Here is a 6900-nt window from a genome sequence, read left to right on the forward strand (position 1 = left end):
GGGCCATCAGAGACTTAGGCCAACCTTCAGAGCAGCGGTTCTCACCCTGGGCTGCACATGAGAATCACCTGGGAATCTTTCTAAAATCCTGATTTCCGGGCCTCATCCTCCGGAAGTTCTGTTTCTTTGTTACTCATGTTGTGGCCCCACCACATCACAAAGAAACAGAATTTCAGGAGGACGAGGCCCAGAAATCAGGATTTTAAAAAGATTCCCAGGTGATTCTAATGTGCAGCCCAGGGTGAGAACCGCTGCTTTAGAGACATCCGGTCCTGGGGGCTGGGCCTCATGCTCTTCGCCCTGTTACACCTGGACTATCGCCTTCCGTCCTGGGAACCCTTTCCCCTCAGTGTCTGCTTACATTGTATTCATTAGCTTGTTGGGCTCAGTAAGACATGCAAATGACACAAAATTCCAAAGGTACAAATGTCCCGCAGGGAAAGTGTCTCTTCCAGCTCCCCCTCTCCCAGCGAGGCCGTCTCCTCCTCAGAGGTAAACGCTGTAACTGATGGTTCCCAGTGTCCTGGGTGGCGTTCCAGAGATGCACCTCGCGCGTGCGCGTGTTTCCATGTGCGTGTGTTTGCGTGTGCGTGTGTGTGTTTACGTGTGTGTGTGCGCGTAGCGCTAGATACCCGTCTGTTTGTAGAGAGAGGAGGGTCTGCACCTCTGGTCCTAGGCCTGCTCCTGCTGCGTTTTATTTGAACGTGCAACCTCAGAGTGTGTCCCCACCCCAAATCCGCAGTCGCCTCATCCCTGGGAACAGCTGCTCCGCAATGGAGTCAGCCCCCTCCTGACGGATCCACATTCGTTTCCAATCTGTTTCTCTCACCAGCAGGGAAGCAGCAACGCCTTTGTGCGCCTGTGTGCTTGGTGCCAGTGTAACTTCCAAAGGGTGGAGAGCATGCTCCCCGACCCATGTCATGGAGCAGTGAGGCGGCCGAGACTCCGCGAGCCCGTCTGGGAAGGGGCCGGGGTGGGAGCGCTGGTCTGGAGAGAGCGGGGACGCCGGGTGCGGGCAGGCTCTCCGGACCGGAGCGAGGCGCTGTGTGAGGCACAAAGCTGGCTGATGGCCAGACGCCAGGGCAGCACCACGGTCACCGTTGGGATTGGCTGTTCTGCAGGACGGAAGTCATTTGCATCTCTCCCAGACAAGATTAATCTGAACTGTTATTAGAGGTTCACAGGCTGACGCTCAACCACCGAGCCACGCCAGCCGGGCTCACAAGTTTCTTAACGTCCCCGTGAGCACGGAGGTGGTCGCCCCACCTGAAGCCACTGGGAACCGAGACGCTGGACTGAGTGCGTGTGCCGGGCAGGCTCACTGGCAGCAGCTATTTCTCTGAAGCGCATCAGGTGCGGCAGCTGCAGACCAGGTCGGTGAGGAGCGGCTCTGCCTCCGGCTCAGGTGTCCCTGCCCTGCCAGGAGCCTCTCACCTCCCCGCCAGAGGCCGCCAGAGCAGGGGGTCCCCAGGGGCGTCACTGAGGGCAGCTGATAAACACGGGAGGGGGGCCTGGAGGAGGAGGCTTGTGGCAGCTTTGCTCGTAATCACCCGAAACTGGAAACGACTCCCATGCCATGCCCTGGCGAAGGGCGGGCCCAGCTCGGCTGCGTCCGGCAGCGGAGACAGTCCACGCCGCCGTGGAGCACGGTCCGAGCTGAAGAGGGATGCGCTCGGTGCACGCAGTGACACGGGGGAACCCCAACGCGCACGCCCTGTATCTGGGTCCTGATAGCGGTTACAGCACTGCATACACTTGTCGAAACGTAAGAAACTGCACACGTGAAAAGGGTGAGTTTGCCCTGGCTGGTGGGCTCCGTGGTTAGAGCGTGGCCTGCGCTCTGGGGTTTGGTTCCCAGTCCAGGGCACCTGCCTGGGTTGCAGGTTGGATGCTCAGCCCTGCTCGGGGCACGTGCGGGAGGCAGCCATTCGAGGTGTCTCTCTCACATCGGTGTGACTCTCTTTGTCTTCCCTGCCCTCCCTCCCTTCTACTCTCTCTGCAGAGCAATGGAAACACATCCTCAGGTGAGGATTAACCACAAAGAAAAAGTGTGGCTTAAACTGTCTCTAATTCTCGTCCATCAGGGTTAGGAAAAGGGCCATCAGAGACTTAGGCCAACCTTCAGCGCAGCGGTTCTTACCCTGGGCTGCACATGAGAATCACCTGGGAATCTTTCTAAAATCCTGATTTCTGGGTCTCATCCTCCTGAAATTCTGTTTCTTTGTTACTCATGTTGTGGCCCCACCCCCATCACAAAGAAACAGAATTTCCGGAGGACGGGGCCGGGAAGGGGCCGGGGTGGGAGCGCTGGTCCGGAGAGAGCGGGGAGGCCGGGTGCGGGCAGGCTCTCTGGACCGGAGCGAGGCGCTGTGTGAGGCACAAAGCTGGCTGATGGCCAGACGCCAGGGCAGCACCACGGTCACCGTTGGGATTGGCTGTTCTGCAGGACGGAAGTCATTTGCATCTCTCCCAGACAAGATTAATCTGAACTGTTATTAGACGAGAAGCATTTGCATAGCTAACAGTTCTCTGCGAGTTGACATCCGCCCTTCCGGGTGTACAGTACCCTGAGCCACAGCAAAAAGTATGTCAGACGCAGGTGCACGTGTCTGTGTAACTAGAGGCCCCGGTGGGGGTCTGTCCGCGCCCCACCCACCGCCACTGTGGGTGGGGCTCTGTCCGCGCCCCACCCACCGCCACTGTGGGTCCTCATTGCCAACCAGCTGGTGGATGGACCAGCTCCAAACTCCAACCTGGCCGGGCATTGGGGTCACGTCTGGCACCTGCTGCCACAGGTCGGGTTCCTGGGAGACAGGTGACAGGTGGCGATCGGCATCACAGGTTGATTGCTTGGGGGCCTGCCCAGGTGAAGGTATTAGGTGGGGCCTCTGGACGGTGATTGGGTCTAAAGGGCAGAGCCCTTGTGGGGGAGGGTGAGGGGGAGGAGCCCAAGAGCGCACCTCCTTCCTGCCACAGGCAAGAGGCCCCCTGCCCTGGGCCCCACACTTGAGAAGCCCCCACTCCGCCCTCCTCCGGGGACACCCTCCCAGGGCAGGGTTCTACCTGGGGTTGAGCCACACCTCACAGGCTAAGGGCCCGTCCATGCCCCTGAGGGCGGCTAGCACACCAGGAAAGCCCTCCCAGGCCTGCCCAGCGCCCCCTCCTCCCAGCCCTGCCCGGGGAGCTGTTTCCTCCCAGTGTGCCGCCTGGCGTTGGTGGATGTCTATTTGTTTCAATGCACAGCCGCCGGGAGAGCGGGACAGACTGCCCTGTGCGGACACGTTTGGAAAGACCCAGGCGCTGGGAGCATCGCCAGGCGGGTCCCCGATTTTCTCACCCTGCACAGCCCCCCTGCCTGGTCTGCTTCTGCCCACGCGGAGCCGAGGGGGGGAGAAGGCGAGGCCCTGTGGTCACTTCAGCCTCCGACTTCCTGCGAGGGTGGGCGACATCCATCGCGGTTCCTCTCCAAATTCATCGACTGGCCCGGCCGGCCCTGGTCGCCATAGCAACCACCCCCCAGTGCTTTGTGATCAAGAAATGGAATTCATCACCGTGTCATTCGGTGAACTCTTCTCCAGACACATGGAGGGAGGAACAGCTACCGGAAGCCCAGCACCTACAAAAGGGCCTTTGTTCCCAGGACAGTTCAATGGCCGAGAGGCGCAGACACCACTCAGAAAAGGGCGGCTCCTAGTTAAGGAGAGCTGGAGGCTCCAGGGTGGCGGGGCTCCACACACAGCTCCCGGGCCCCCCCTGCCGCAGGTAACCCCCGGGCGCAGGTGACCGGAGCCCTCCTGACGGTTCAAAGGCAGTGAGGTCTGATGCTTCCCTCCCCCTGTCCTGGGTTCGGCTTCACTATTTCCCATGAGGGATGTCGGTGGGGTGGGTTCCCTCTGCCCTCTTGGTTCTTCTAGCTGCTCCAATGGCTAAAATACCATAAGGCAGCTCAGCCGGCAGGGCTCAGGGGTTGAGCATCCACCTAGGAACCAGGAGGTCAGGGTACATGCCGGGTTATGGGCTTGATCCCCAGGAGGGAGTGTGCAGGAGGCAGCAGATCGATGGTTCTCTCATCATGGATGTTTCTCTCTCTCTTTCTCTCTGGACCAACAAAAATATTTTAAAAATAAAAGAAGGCAGACTAACCGAAGAACAGCAAGAACACAGCGCAGGGGAATTCGCAGAGCATGAGAATCCCAAAGGTTAGAAATGCAAGATGAGGTGTGTGCGTCCTTCCGGACGCAGGAGAAGGAGGGACAGAGCCGGGTCGGTAAAGGGGAGTGAGGCGGTTCACAGGGAGATGGAGGAGCCAATGTTTAGTGAACAGATGCCGGCTGGGTATCTAGAGACCGAGTCGCAGAGGGACTTGGACCCCAGGCCTTGCTGGGCCCCCGGCCACCCCAGGTTCTGATTACACTATGGTTAGTGGCTCTGTGGTGATAGTTCTAACAGGCCTCTATGGGGCTCGGCTACGGTGTTTTGGCCGGGTTCAAGCCTCGGACTAATGAAAGGGCAGGGTCCTCTCATGGCCACGTGCAAGTCCCAGCTGGAAGGGCAGGCCCCCCCAGCACAATCATAGCCAACGGCTGTGGTTGTGAGCTTGAACCTATGGTCCGAACACGTGGCCCCGCATGCCTTGTGCTAGAGTTCAGGTGCATGTAGCTGAGTAGGGTTGGAGCTCACGAGAATGCTGTAAGCAACCTGATCACGCCCATGCTTTGCCTCATGGCAGCTGCTATAAAATAAAGACACGGTGTTGGGCGCCGGCGCTGTCTCCTCATCAGGGAGCAGCGTCCCACTGAGACCCAGCTTTCATTCTCTGGTCTGTCTTTCCTTAATCCTTTCACCCCCCCCCTCCCCCACTCAGTTCACCACAACAGGCCTCCATCTTCAATTCTTTCCCAAAGTTTGGGGGAAGGTCAAGGATTATTCCTCAGTCTTATTTCTTTTAATATAAATATAGATTAGATATAGATATAGATATAGATATAGATTTCAGAGAGGAATGGAGAGGGCCAGAGAGAAAAACATCAATGATGAGCGAGAATCATGGATCAGCTGCCTCCTGCATGCCCCGTTCTGGGGATCAAGCCTGCAACCTGGGCATGTGCCCTGACCAGGAATTGAACCCTGACCTCTTGGTGCATGGGATGAGGCTCAACCACTGAGCCACACCAGCCAGGCCAGGGAGCTCCTTAGAGCAATGAAAAGAGCAGGAGAAACCATTGTGCGTGCAACATTTTAGAAGATGATACAGACAAATGCACAGGACAAAAAGGGAAATGATCAAGCTGTCTCAAACAGGAATGGAAAACCTGTGGCAGGAAGGACACGGGGCCGCAATCCTACCCACAGAAAATGCAGTCCAGTGGATGAAGGCCAGGCCAGGCTGTCTGAGCCTCACGGAGCACACGGCCCCTCCCCTCGCGGATACCAGCTGCTCTGAAGAATCTGGGACAATGGCAGCAGGACGGGCTCCCCACCCCACTTCACAAGGACAGCAGAACTTTGATGTCAAACACAGGCCAGAGCAGCACCTACAAGGGGAATGAGGACACAGATGCGCCAGGCCGAGATCAGGATGAGCGAGCCCAATCCAGCGATCTATATATAAACACTTCACCCCGAGCGGCGTCTCACTCGGGGACAGGAAACCGCTCAGCGCTGACACATCCGCGACAGGGACCCGCCACACTAACAGGCCGCCAGGGAGCCCTGGCTGGTGGCTCGGTGGCTGGAGCATCATCCTGTTCACCAGAAGGTGGGCACGCCAATTCGCCTTTGATGGTCCATTTAATGAATCACCTTTCCGAGCAGGATGGAGCCTGGCCCATCGGGGGACGCTCTCTGGCCTGGATGGGGAGTGGAGGGTTCGCAAGGAGCGGTTCCGGGGCACCAGCTCCCTCCAGGCGCGCCCTTCACCCCGGGGTCAGGATTTCAGGGCTGCGTGTGCGCAGCAGCGTGCAGGGCTGGCTGTGAGAAATCCTCTCTCTGGGCTGTGAAGGGAGAAATAATCGCAGGGCCCCAGGGGAATCGCAGCCCGCAGCTGCTCTTTCACACCCACCGAGCCATTCTCCACGGCAGATCTGGGCGAAGACTGATGGAGCCTCGCACGGTTCAAAGGGGCATCCCCTGCAGAGGTCCTGTGGGGGCGCTGGGCTCCCGCCCCCTGTGCTGGGCAGAGGTGGGGCTGCAGAGGCCGGCAGGGGGTCAGGCAGCACCCCACTGGGGGCCTCAGAGCCACACATCACAGCATCATCTTAGGCAGAAGGTTCAAGCCCGTTGAATGCCTGGGCTCTCGGAGGCAGGTACAGGAATGTCACTACTTTCTAGACCAGGGACTGAAGTTCAAGGTCACGTGGCTCGAAAATAGAGGAGGCAGGACTCAAACCGACTCCTGGACTGACCCTGAATGGGCAGCACCCAGACTGCGGGCGGGGTGTCTGTCTCCTGCCGGGACAACAGCTTCTGGGGGTCAGGAGCTCCCCGTTATGCCATGTGCAGAGGGAGGGAGCCCCAGCTCTGATGCCTTCCTAACTTCCCCCACCCCCACCCGCACCGGCGGCCGCTGGTTTGAATGGAGTTTAAGGAGAAAGAAACAAGGACCCACATGGCTCAGTGTTTGAGCATCGACCTATGAACCGGGAGGTCAAAGTTCGATTCCCAGTCAGGGCACAGGCCTGGGTGCCTGGGCTGCGGGCTCCATCCCCTGTGGGGCGTGCAGGAGGCAGCCGATCCATGATTCTCTCTCATCATGGATGTTTCTATCTCCCTCTCCCTCTCCCTTCCTCTCTGAAATCAGTTAAAAAAGAGAGAAAGAAACAGGGACCCAGCTTCAGACAAAGGGGCATCTTCAGAGGCGGACGGAGCAGCCAGGCCAGCGCGACGCCGCTCCAGCCCCGC

At 58.8% G+C, this 6900-nt stretch overlaps 1 long non-coding RNA gene across 1 annotated transcript in view; it reads left to right on the forward strand.

The window, feature by feature from the left end:
* Positions 1-5146: 5146 nt before the first annotated feature.
* Positions 5147-6900, forward strand: part of LOC107181933 — a 6617-nt gene continuing 4863 nt past the window's right edge. Inside the window, exon 1 of the long non-coding RNA XR_001512650.1 lies at positions 5147-5758. This is a non-coding gene — a long non-coding RNA (uncharacterized LOC107181933). The remainder of the gene's footprint in view (positions 5759-6900) is intronic.

This window comes from Myotis davidii, unplaced genomic scaffold (genome assembly GCF_000327345.1).
Source record: "Myotis davidii unplaced genomic scaffold, ASM32734v1 scaffold274, whole genome shotgun sequence".
Lineage (NCBI taxonomy): Eukaryota > Metazoa > Chordata > Mammalia > Chiroptera > Vespertilionidae > Myotis > Myotis davidii.